We start from the raw sequence: 13,255 nt of genomic DNA, 5'->3' as shown, positions 1-13,255 counted from the left end.
CGCTTCACTGCAGATCTGACCCATCACACCTCTCTTCAAGAGGGCCACTACGCTCCAGATCTGACCCATCACACCAGTCTTCAAGAGGGCCACTACGCTCCAGATCTGACCCATCACACCACTCTATAAGAGGGCCACTATGCTCCAGATCTGACCCATCACACCACTCTTCAAGAGGACCACTACGCTCCAGATCTGACCCATCACACCAGTCTTCAAGAGGGCCACTATGCTCCAGATCTGACCCATCACACCACTCTTCAAGAGGACCACTATGCCTCAGATCTGACCCATCACACCACTCTTCAAGAGGGCCACTACGCTCCAGATCTGACCCATCACACCACTCTTCAAGAGGGCCACTACGCTCCAGATCTGACCCATCACACCACTCTTCAAGAGGACCACTATGCTCCAGATCTGACCCATCACACCACTCTTCAAGAGGGCCACTACGCTCCAGATCTGACCCATCACACCACTCTTCAAGAGGGCCACTACGCTCCAGATCTGACCCATCACACCTCTCTTCAGAGGGCCACTACGCTCCAGATCTGACCCATCACACCACTCTTCAAGAGGAACACTATGCTCCAGATCTGACCCATCACACCTCTCTTCAAGAGGGCCACTATGCTCCAGATCTGACCCATCACACCACTCGTCAAGAGGGCCACTACGCTCCAGATCTGACCCATCACACCACTCTTCAAGAGGGCCACTATGCTCCAGATCTGACCCATCACACCACTCTTCAAGAGGGCCACTACGCTCCAGATCTGACCCATCACACCACTCTTCAAGAGGGCCACTATGCTCCAGATTTGACCCATCACACCACTCTTCAAGAGGACCACTATGCTCCAGATCTGACCCATCACACCACTCTTCAAGAGGAACACTATGCTCCAGATCTGACCCATCACACCTCTCTTCAAGAGGGCCACTATGCTCCAGATCTGACCCATCACACCACTCTTCAAGAGGGCCACTACGCTCCAGATCTGACCCATCACACCACTCTTCAAGAGGGCCACTATGCTCCAGATCTGACCCATCACACCTCTCTTCAAGAGGACCACTATGCTCCAGATCTGACCCATCACACCTCTCTTCAAGAGGGCCACTATGCTCCAGATCGCCTTCTGTGCTCAGAGGGCCTTGATGAGGATCACACCATTCTAATTAGTATAACAAAACAAATGGCTTTATATAGTCTGGCTATTCTTATTTTATTGTGTTATTACTACATATTTTCTTACTACTGCATTGTTGGTTAAGGGCTTGTAAGTAAGCATTTCACTGTAAGGTCTACATGTTGTATTCAGCGCATGTGACAGAAACATTTTGATTTAATTTGATTATATATATATATATATATATATATTCTGTCCCAGTCTCTCTATGCATGTAATGTCTGTGGGTGAATTATGAAACAACTACTGTATGCAGATGTGCAAAAAATGGTGATGTAGATTTGTTTTTGCCATTGCTTGATCTATTTCTAAATGTAAGAAGATGTTGCAGATCTAAACTTGAATTGGTGCCTATGGTAACACATAGAAATGTAATTATCAATGTTTTCAATATCAAACTTTGTCTTCTGCAATACTTTTTACAGTAGGTAATAAACTGTAGTCAGTTGGTGGTCATTACGTGCATAATATAGCACTGACAATATAGTGGTAAAAATTATGACCAGCTGGTCATATGGTGGTCAGAAAAAAAGTCACATAACATCTATTTTTTTTCCAACTAGTTTGCGACCAGAACAAGACGTATTAAAAAGACGTTAAACTAACATATTCCGAACCACAGTTTTGCCTACTGGGTATTACCTGCTTGATTGACGGTGAAAAGTACCGTGAAACTCCTCCCTTCGCTCGCAGGCAGTTGGGATTGCTTCCTATGCAAACGTGTCTCAGTAGAGTACAGCACAGTACAGACGGTTGCAGTAAATACAGTGCTCCAGAGGCGGGGTTTGACCTCGCAGCTCTGAAAACATCACTAATCCAATATTTCAGGTGCGGAAGCCGACCATTGCTCAAACTGCAACAGAAACACACACGACTCTTAAAACCGGTATACTGCAAGTGAATGGGAGGGCTAGTGACAAAAACTGGAATTCCGATTGAAGAAAGAGTCCGTAACCGTAAAGACGATTACAGCTAAATTGTTACACGTGCTATTCTTTTAGTTATTTGGTTTAATTTATAACGCGACATCTAAGAATTGTAACCACGCGCAACGACTGCTGGAATTGGGACACTAGGCTACGTCAATTTCCACTCTGGTTTCACTGAAACTCCAGCCGTTCCCAGTTCAAGAATTAACACAAAATACATTTGGAAGATCCTGCCGATTAACTACCTTGGATATACCTACTGCTGGAGATATTGGTCATTATTTTAAAAGGTGAGTGTTGGGGTGTTCTTTTGGTTTAGGTTGGGTTGTTCTTCAAACTTTTCCCTGGACATTTTCCTGCATCAAATGTGTTTTCAAAACAACTGGAAACCCGGAAAAAACGATGTCAAATCATGACGTCACTGGTCTTGAGGTCGGATTTCCGAGTTCCTAGTTGTTTAGACTGTGGCACAACGCGCATGAGGCGGAAATGTACCTGAATTACAGGTAAATCATCTGAAACGTATGATATCGCTGATTAACTTCCGACGTTATTCAAAACAAAAACGTCAACAATTTGCATTATTGCGGTATCGGTAGTGCGTGAAACTGCGTGAAATAAAAGCTTACATTTTATTTCTATAAGAACCTATACTAAATATTGTGAAAGTGCCCGGCTTGACAACAGTATTTCATTATTGCCCTTGGGACATTGTAGCAACTTAACATATGAACAAAGACTAATCTAGCGTGTCACATAGCCGGTTGACACTGACAAGAATTACGCAAATTTACTTAGGTTATTGAAATTGAGCCTCCAAAACTCAAGTCCCTCATAGGCTATGCGATATTTTGTGAGCCTGGTCAATCGTATTACGTTTTAAAATCCGCTACAAGTAGGCCAAAATACTGTTGTAATTGAAACAAAATGAAACTAATAAATGTGACAGGTTATAAAAAATAATCATGCAGATCTACGCTCAAGCATTTCCATTAATTTGCACAAGTTGCATCAGACTGTCAGTTCAAGTAGGCCCGCAGTGTTTCCCAACTCCAGTCCGAGTACCCACCAACAGCGCACATTTTTTGTTGTAGCCTAGATAAACTCACCTGATTCAACTGAGGGCTTGATAATTAGTTGAGTCAGGTGTGCTGGTGATGGGTACTCGAGGACTGGAGTTGGGGTAACAGCAACATTGACTCCAGCAACATTGACTACGTAACCTGTCAAATTCAATAGTTTCATTTTGTTGAAACTATTGCATCTGTTGGGGGCACTCAAGGACTGGATCTGCGAAACACTGTTATGTATCAACCATTTAATTATAGATTTGTGCCATCTGATAGAGAAATGTGCTTGTAATAATCCGGAATGAATTGGAGAAGACTTTCCTACTTCCAAACTGATTTGACTGTACCCAATTAAAGTAACGGTCCAGTGAAAATCTCACTTTTTTAAAGTTCATATTATGATAGCTACCTAAATAATGTTGTTGACTCGTCCTATACCCGTATGTGACCAAAGCATAAATTGGAGAAAAAAACCACTTGCATCTCAAACTGACTTTCAAAAATGGTTGCTATTTCCTCATAGAGTAAGATGTCATACTCCTGAGAAGGATAAGCGGCCCAAGCAGCGGTCTACTTACATTCATATTTTTAATGACCGGTATACGCCCATACTATTCTGTAGTTGGGTAAACGCTCACACTATTCCAACCCAGAAACCACATAGGTCTTCTTAATGACCATTTTTTTTGGAAGGATAACTATTTCACTCATATAATTAATTAATTCTTGGTCATATAGAAATCTGGAAACACAAGACAGTTACTTTAGCATACCTTTTTATATTTGTCATGATGACCAGCACTAGTTTCTCAACACTGCCAATAACAAAGTTGTTTTAACATGATTATAACATGATTCACTTTTACGGAACATTCAGCAAACATCTGAGTGATAAGCAGACAGTCAATTAGTCATTTTTCCACATAGTGCCGTGCTTTTGAAATACTGTATCTTTTGTATGACCAGTGAGTACAATTTGTACTCAACTCCCGACTCCCCAGTGAGTTTCAGTGATATGCATTGTTCTACGACGCCTTCTTTACCCCCGAAAGCCTTGCTAGCAAATGAACACCTCATCCTGTCATCAAACATCAGACACCTCAAGAATATTCCCTTGATTGTGTGATTTTTGCCATTATTAGATAGCTATCTGTTTATATTCCTCACAGGCATAAAGCTCATTCAAACCTTGAGTGGTGTGTAAGGTATTACAAACTGAATGAAAATCATCTTAGCAGAAACTAATGGTTTAGAATTGAGTATATTAAATTGTACTTAATATACATTGAGGGTTTGTCTGATTGTTTGAATTATTCAGACGTGAGAAAGGGTGGTGTTCACGTTAAGATTACAACTCAATTGGAAGTTGTTACGATTAGCCTACTTATCTATTGTGGGACAAAAATAAGCCTAGAGGGTGGCAGGGCTGGATTTTCACGTTTTACGATGCTCCAATTTCAGTTTAATTGATAGGAAAGAGACTGTATTTCAGAACAAGGTAGCAAATGTCTTTCCATACCAATGCATATATTGGAAAGAAGACTTCATTCAGAAATGATGGATTACTCGTTCTCTATTTTACATCACACATACACACTCCTCAATATAACACATCAACATTTGTATTATCCTGCTGTGACATAATTACCTTTATTGTACACCGCTAGATAATGCTGTGCTGTTTTTAGCCCACAATGTATTTTCATCATACCAAACTTTACTGTGGGATATTTTGATTGGAACCAGTAAGGTAGATTAGAAGATAATGGCATGCTGAAAAAACAGCTAATGTTTGTAGCAGCATGGCCCATGTTACATAATGCATTTCCCAGAGTTGTTTCAGAGGACTATGTCAGTTCACTGTTGTTGTCTATGGAAGTTTGGGGGTGTGATATTTGTTATGTGCTTCACTGGGATAGTCAAATCAAGTACCAATCGGACAAGAGAAAGTGCTAACTCTCAATGGAGTGCAGTTCACTAGCTAGTTCCCATAGATAATCAGCACTATTGGAGGTTTGATTGAAGGGTACCTGGCATGGATGATAACTTGTGTCCCATCTGTTGGCCTATGTCAGCATCATCCATTCATTAAAGCCTCACTCTGTAGGATGTAGGACCACCAACTAAACTGAAAATCCATTAACTTTTTCACTGTAGTGCTAAAAAATGCCATTCCATGAGAGCAACATTACTTTAAAAAAAATGTTTTGAAGCTATACATATTTTGCTTATAAATTACTGAACTCTTAGACTGTGGCATTTAACAAGGGCTGTTCCAGAGTGCACTTAAACCACCTGATCTCCGCATGCAGCATTTCATTTAGCTGCTGGAACAGAATAAACTCATTAATCTGTTTTAAAAAGGGAAAGAAAGTTTTTGGCCAACACTGTCGCACTGACATTTATTGGCAAGTCATGGGAAGCAGTGAGACATTTAGGAAGTAGTCTGAACAGTCCAAGGGAGGATGTTATATTTCAATCAGAGCCTTAAAAAAAAATGCAGGGTCCGGTTTTGGGAACATGTACTTTTGTTCTCTCCCTTTTCCATTGTCGCTGTGACAGAAGGGGGTCGTTCATTGAGTGACTCAGCGAGGTGTGGGTGACCTGTTCAGTTTCACAGGGTTCAAAGTGGCGACCGTGTGCTGGAATGCAGCGAGCTTTTGGCAGGAAGGCCGCTCGAGAGACGTCCGCTTGCATTGTTTCCCCCGTCTCCAGTCCTCAGGGAATTCACACATTTTTTGTTTCGTTCTGTTATTTCATGATTTTCAACAGAATATTGTTTTATTTCCCCATAGCTGAGCAACGTTTCCAAGTAGTCAGCTTTCATTATTACATGGTCTAAAATGTTTGAGGATTTCTTTGTTTCATCAGCAACATCTAGGGATTGTGATATACACAAGCGTTTTCGACCGAAACCAATGGAAGCAAACATTTGTGTATGAAGCAAAATGAGGCAGATGCTGACTGAGTGTGAGGGACAATGTCAATAAATGTCGGTTTTCTCTTCACTTTCTCACCTCGCTGCTTTTTAGCACCGCAGTTACGCCTAGTGGCAGCTTTAAATGAATTATTTAGTGAAGTATTGAGTGCACGTTGGAAATGGTCAGCACAGAGAAGGTCAGCTTGACTGACCGGTGTCAAGTTGCTGAGACAAGTCTCTTACTAAGTGCTTTCATGCTAAATGTAGACCTATGTCACTCCATTTGGGAATATCCATCCATCTTTCCATTGATGAAGACAACACAAACAAACCTTGATGACAATGTGCAACTGTCAGCCACACATGGGAGAAATCTCTCTTGTCAACCTTAGGAAGACCGAAGCTAGTGGCAGACTCCACTAAGATGGCAGGCTGGCTAACCGACTGCTGCCTGGCCTGAACCCTATCTCATTGTGGATCTATGAGAGTTAAGAGGCCTGTCTATGTTCGTAGATAGGATGAGAGCACCCCTCCAGCTAGGATGGAGTCCCTCACTCCTCAGCAGGCCAGGCTTGGTCCTGTTTGTGGGTGAGTTCCAGAAAGCGGGCCAATTATCTACAAATTCTATCTTTTGGGAGGGGCAGAAAACAGTTTTCAACCAGCGATTGAGTTGTGACACTCTGCTGTAGAGCTCATCACTCCCCCTTACTGGGAGGGGGCCAGAGACAATTACTCGATGCCAACACATCTTTCTAACTGATTTACACGCTGAAGCTATGTTGCGCTTGGTGACCTCTGACTGTTTCAGCCTAACATTGTTGGTACCAACGTGGCTAACAATATCCCTATATTCTCTACACTCGCCAGTTTTAGCCTTAGCCAGCATCATCTTCAGATTAGCCTTAACGTCGGTAGCCCTGCCCCCTGGTAAACAGTGTATGATCGCTGGATGATTTGTTTTAAGTCTAATACTGCGGGGTAATGGAGTCACCAATGATTAGGGTTTTCAATTTGTCAGAGCTAATGGTGGGAGCCTTCAGCGTCTCAGACCCCGTAGCGGGAAGAGGAGAGACCAGAGAAGGCTTGGCCTCTGACTCCGACCCATTGCTTAATGGGGAGAACCCGTTGAAAGTTTCTGTCAGCTGAATGAGTGATACCGGTTGAGCATTCCTACAGCATTTCCTTCCAGAAGCCATGAGAAAATTGTCTGGCTGTGGGGACTGTGCGAGGGGATTTATACTACTATCTGTACTTATTGTTGGCACAGACGCTGTTTCATCCTTTCCTACACTTAAATTACCCTTGCCTAACGATTATGTCTGAAGCTGGGCTTGAAGCTGGGCTTGCAGCACGGCAATCCTCGCCATAAGGCGATCGATCTCCTGTATATTATGAGTATAGCGACTGCAATTAGAAGGTTTCCTCTGACCAATGTGTTGGAGGAAACACTGTTCACCTGATGACCAAGGTCACCCTTCAGGCTCCCGGCCCGCCACAAGGAGGCACTAGTGCGATGAGCCAAGGAAAGCCCTCCGGCCAAACAGTCCCCTTTGCCGGACGACGCGGTGCCAATTGTGCCCCGCCCTATGGGTCTCCAGATCACGGCCAGTTGTGATACAGCCCGGGATCGAACCAGGGTCTGTAGTGACACTTCTAACAATGCAGTGCCTTAGACCGCTGCGCCACTCGGGAGCCCTGTAGCTACTTTGTAAGTAAATACCTGGAGTCAACAACAATTGTGCAATACTTTAGGAGATAAAGAAGATTACGTTCTGCCTTACACCTGTCACATAATTTGTCATTATGAAGCTTACCAGTAGTTCCCAGTCACGTGGTGTTTGTTTACAAGCACACAAAGATGAGAGACCGAAGCCTTGTGAGTTACTCACTGTGGTGCAGCATGCGCACCAGGTGATCTAGTTACAGTATGGAATTCACAACCAAATGTTTGCCGGCTAGATATCGTATAACTATTTAAGTTAACTGTCTAAAATGTGCTAAATGCTCTGCAGTTGTGCATTTGGTTTGCTAATTTAGTAGCTAGTTAGCTATCTCGCTTCTTCCAAAATCAAGCTTTGCTTGGTAACAGCAGAGAATCCCCTCCTGGATCAAGAGCCTTGCTGTTTAATATTTGTTTTGCGTGTGCAGCAAACTGTGAGTAGCATTTTTTTAGTTACTTGTATAGTTTTGGTCAGACTGTATAACATTTAGTTAGTATTCTCTATGAGATTTTACATGTATTTGTTAGCATTGCTAACCTTCGGATTAGTGGGATTTGAAAACAGCACACCAGTGCAGGAAATACCGAATATCTCGGTATGGAAATGTTTTAAATAAAAAAGGAAAGCTGTCATAAGTTATTTTTAGTGTTTTTGAATACGTCGTGTTGATCACAAAATCTAAATTGAAAACCGATTGGTCTAACTAGTTTCTTCTCTGCAGCGAGTCTGGATCTGAGTACCTCCCTGACCATTTCTAGAACGCAAACACATTCTTATCGTTCTGATTGGTCCCAGAAACTGATGGGTTGGGCCCGAGGCAGAGCCAGAACATACGTGGGCTGGCCTCTCGAATATGCAAAATGTTTTTTATGCTGTGCGATAAGTACTTTTATTTTGGGTGCACCATGCCACTAAAACATTTGCCAATAAAACACAATGCGTGACAATATTTTTCCGCAACACTCTTCTCTTCACTACTCCAACAAGACAGGATGATATATTGTTTACAAATCATAATTTGTTTACAAATCATAATGCTACAAGTCTTTTAAATGTAGCTAATTAAACCAGTGACACGCCATGCACGCAACTAACCCCTTTTCGCAAAAACTTTCCCTCAGAACTGTCAGCTAAGTAATGGCATTAGCTAGCAAGCTAACTAGCAAGAACAAAAACTATGAAATGCGGTGGAATTTACTCATTATTTGACAAAAACAAACAAATGATGAAAATGATCAACCACAACCAGAAGATGATGATGATGATGATGCTGCTACCGATCCTCAGACTAAAAGGGGTGGCTTCGTGAATTCAAGTGGCTAAGTAGGGACAAAACTAGCAGCAGAATGTTCTGTGAGTACTGTTGAAAGTCTGGAGTAATAGTAGTAGGGAAGGACTTATTTTGCACCTGGGTCGAGCAACCTAAAACACGAGTCTTCACTAACACATAAACTAATCCAAAAGTGCATCGGGGCAGGGGTGGTAGCAACATCACTACGTCTACTAGCTACCAGCCGTAATTGACGGTTTCCACTAGTTACCATAGCCGTGGCTATATCGTAAAAATGCATGGAGACCAAAATGTGCCTTTTGATCTTAATTTAATGTTTGGGTTAGGTATAAGGTTAGCAGTGTGGTTACATTTAGGATTAGGTTTAAAATCACATTTTTAAGAAGAGAAATATAAAAAATAGGCAGGGTTTATGACTTTGTGGCTGTGGTCACTGGTGACGATTGTATTTGACAGGCAACAGGTGGCAGCCCAAGCTGGTCAACGGGCAGAGCTAAAGACGAAATGCAACACTGCTTACTGAATTGCCAAAGAGGAGATGGCTTTTACCAAATTCAGATCCATGTTACTCACCATAAAAAATTGTATGGATTACAGTTTGGACCTCCACATCTAGCTTCTTCACCTGCGGGATCATATGAGACCAGCCACCCGGACAGCTGATGAAACTGAGGGTTTGTACAACCAAATAATTTCTGCACAAACTGTCAGAAACCATCTCCGAACCTGACTGCAGTTCAGCGTCGTAACCGACTTCAGTGGCCAATTGCTCACCTTCGATGGCAACTGGCACGCTGGAGAAGTATGCTTTTCAAGGATGAAATGTGGTTTCAACCATACCGGGCGAGCAGTTTGCTGATGTCAACGTTGTGCCCCATGGTGGGATTATGGTATGGGCTGGCATAAACTAAGGACAACCAATAAAATCACAGTATCGAATCGCAAGACATATCGTGTCGACACCAAGGTCCCTGGCAATTCCCAGCCTTATTCCACACGGAATGTTGTCTCCTTTTCGGAAAGTCATTCATCAAGGTTGAGTCAGGGTCGGCGGGTTGCGGGGAGGGACACACTTTAGCCGTCATACAGGTGTGTAATGTGCCAGCTAGATGGGATGATGTATGGATCTGCATTGAGCAAAGGCACACTGCACCACTGTCCAACATCAAGTGTTCAGTAGAGAAAGTAGGCCAACCAAGGTTTTCAAGCTTTGCTTTTGCGTATCTGTAAAATTAGGTAAATGACAACAGGTTTTCTTCCGGGCGGCCGCTTCTTTAACGGCAGTGTTTTGTTGTGATCATTCGCCTGACACATGTTAAATGACGACAGATCAACTATTCGAAGGATCTTGCCATTACCATATAAAAGTTAAACTCCTCTTAATGAGGCCATCCATCAACACATCTCTAAAAGATACAACACCAGATTACTTCAATATCCCACACTGTAGCCCAGGTCACGTTTTGCTGTGTTCAAGTCTAACGGACAGCCTTGTCCTGTCAAAGACGCTGATTTACAACAGACACTCTAGCTGATTGCTCAAAGGTGCTAGCCTTAGCATTTTCGCTATGTCAAGAAAACATCATGAGTTTGTGCTTGGAATTTGCAAGACACCATCTAAGCAAGACTCTCGCTTTACACAGAGAGTCTCATAACTCCTTCCTGTGCTTTGGTCTATTCTCAAAATCCAGACCAGTGAAATGCCTTTGCTTGGCTACTCCTCAAAAGTGTAGTTTATCCTTACCAGATTTACAAAACACACCTGGAAATGGTGGCTTGTCATTTTTGTTTTGTTTTTCTCATGAATAATTCCATACGGTAAAAGTGTCGAGGGCAGCATGGCCACACTTTCAGAAAGGCCTCCTTTTGTTGAGTGTCTGGGATACAAATGACTGAGATGTTGTTGAACAAAGATATGGAAAAGGAACTCAATGAAAAGTGATTCATAGGCCCCTTGAAAGGCCTGCCCACTCAGGTGAATGTGCTTTTGAACTGAGATCAGATGATGCCTATGTTTGTGATAAGTTGGTGGATTTCACGTCTGTATATTGACACACTTTCTGTTAGACACAAGGACATGTCCTTCATTAACACCATCATTAACACATGACCATAACGAGTCTCTTTTAAATTAGCAAATTTCTGTTTGTCTGTGCAAGCCTGTGACTTTGCGACATGGAATTCCATCCTCTAGTCTAAACCGATCAAATTCATAATAAACACAGCTTGAGGAAATGTCACCCATGCCTCAGAACTCTAAAGGAAGGGTGTGTCTCTCGGGTTACGCAAGGACCCATGCCATGACATCACTCAGCTCGATTGCAGAAGAGTGGCAAATTGGAGAGCAGGCTTTCTCCAGACAGGACTGAAAGCAGGAAGCCGAGATATTTCAACACAACTGCACTCTACTCACACTCAAATCACAGGGTATTTAAAGCACCAACATCCATTTGTCTGATTAATATAATATTTTACCTTAAAAGCACAGTGGCTATTGACATGTTCTGCGGTTTTACCTTAGCTACCTGTAACCCTGACCCTGCACAGTCACTCTGTATTATTCCACCCTTGCATCTCTATCCCAGTTCTCACCTAGCAGGTTAGGTTTGGAATGAAAGACCATGCCTGTCTCCCTGGTGTGATAGTATTCAGCCAATCCAGGTCACAACAATGTCTGTCACTCATCAAATCAAATGTATTTATATAGCCCTTCGTACATCAGCTGATATCTCAAAGTGCTGTACAGAAACCCAGCCTAAAACCCCAAACAGCAAGCAATGCAGGTGTAGATGCACGCGTTGCCTTGCATTGTCATGTCCTTGAGGAATGCTGTCACCTGCCCTGATCACATGTGCCATATAGACCGTCGGTCACACAGAAATGTTAATTGGTTTATTTTCGAAACCAATGAGAATATAATGACTAAGAAAATTAGATGACACTGGTAATAACGTGATGATTGTTAATGGTGATAAATCAGTAGTTTGGTTTTAGAAACCAGAGATGGCTGCACGTGATAGCGTTGTTTGAAGGCACCGCTGAGCACAGGACTGTTTTCAATGTTGAACGAGGGTAGCACAGAGAGAGACCTTTGTCATTCTGTAAGGTTGTTGAGACACACGTATATTGGTTCCATATTGTGCTCTAGTTGCAGTCTGTCACACCAGTGCCAATTTACATCAGACTTTGAGATACTAGAAGATAAGAGAGGTTGGCAGATTGAGTACAGTAATGTATTATCTGTGCTGTGATAAGGTAAGCATACATTAGTCATCTTTACTGTTGTTGCCGTGGATGTACTTCTTATGGAAGGGGAGTGTGTCTTATGCACTGAACTGAACTTAATTAATTAATTAATTTTGTCAGAGTTGGTAGTTGACCTCTAAACATGTTGTCATGATGACATGGACTAATTTTACAAGCACTTGACTGTGTGCCATTTTCTTTATAGGGATTATTTTGTTCATGGTCATTATCTGGCTTGACTTGAAGGGCCAACAATATGGAAGATTCAGTTAGTTTATGTTGAGGTTTATGCTATACGTAAGATTCCAGGGAATCACTTTCTCTAATGGTGGAAATCAAGGATTTATCTTGGTCTTGAGTGTTGTTTCAGGGCCGAATGTGTGATTGAATTGTGATGCCGGCCTCCTTGATTTGACCTGGAGGGATGGATACATCAGGGTAATGTTTGTGAGAAGGCGGCATTAAAAATGAAGACAATTTATCGTGGCCCCTTACAGCTGACTTGATCAATCGTTCTCAATCATTCCCGGGGCGTATTGGACATAGTGAGTAATAATTTCGTTTTTGCAAGTCACTTCCTTAAATGGATGGGCACATTTGGTCAAATGTGCATTGAGAACATAGGCTCCAAATGGATGGATGATGTGATATATTGGTGTCTGCAGGAAGCTTTCGTTCCGGTATAGACCGACATGACAAACATGCACGGTTGAATGGAGTCACTCTAGAAGGTTAAGTAGAGTACAGTTTTCCACTTGCCCCTACAGCGTTGCATCTAATCACAAAGACACGAGCTCTTTAGCAATGCCAGGCTTAAGTGATTCCTTTGGAATGCTGTTGCTATGGAGGGTAGTTGCAAATCAGAGCCACAGGGCCTAAGCC

The 13,255-nt window shown here is 42.5% G+C and overlaps 1 protein-coding gene across 1 annotated transcript in view; it reads left to right on the top strand.

Moving 5' to 3' along the window:
• Positions 1 to 1,917: 1,917 nt before the first annotated feature.
• The window catches only part of LOC129835200 (inactive ubiquitin carboxyl-terminal hydrolase 53-like), a 59,639-nt gene continuing 48,301 nt past the window's right edge, over positions 1,918 to 13,255 (top strand). The window contains exon 1 of the mRNA XM_055900687.1: positions 1,918 to 2,415. The gene's annotated coding sequence lies outside the window, so the exon portion shown is untranslated. The remainder of the gene's footprint in view (positions 2,416 to 13,255) is intronic.

Source organism: Salvelinus fontinalis, chromosome 36, assembly GCF_029448725.1.
Source record: "Salvelinus fontinalis isolate EN_2023a chromosome 36, ASM2944872v1, whole genome shotgun sequence".
Lineage (NCBI taxonomy): Eukaryota > Metazoa > Chordata > Actinopteri > Salmoniformes > Salmonidae > Salvelinus > Salvelinus fontinalis.
Note: the sequence above shows the minus strand (reverse complement) of the source record. Positions and strands in the feature narration are given on the sequence as shown.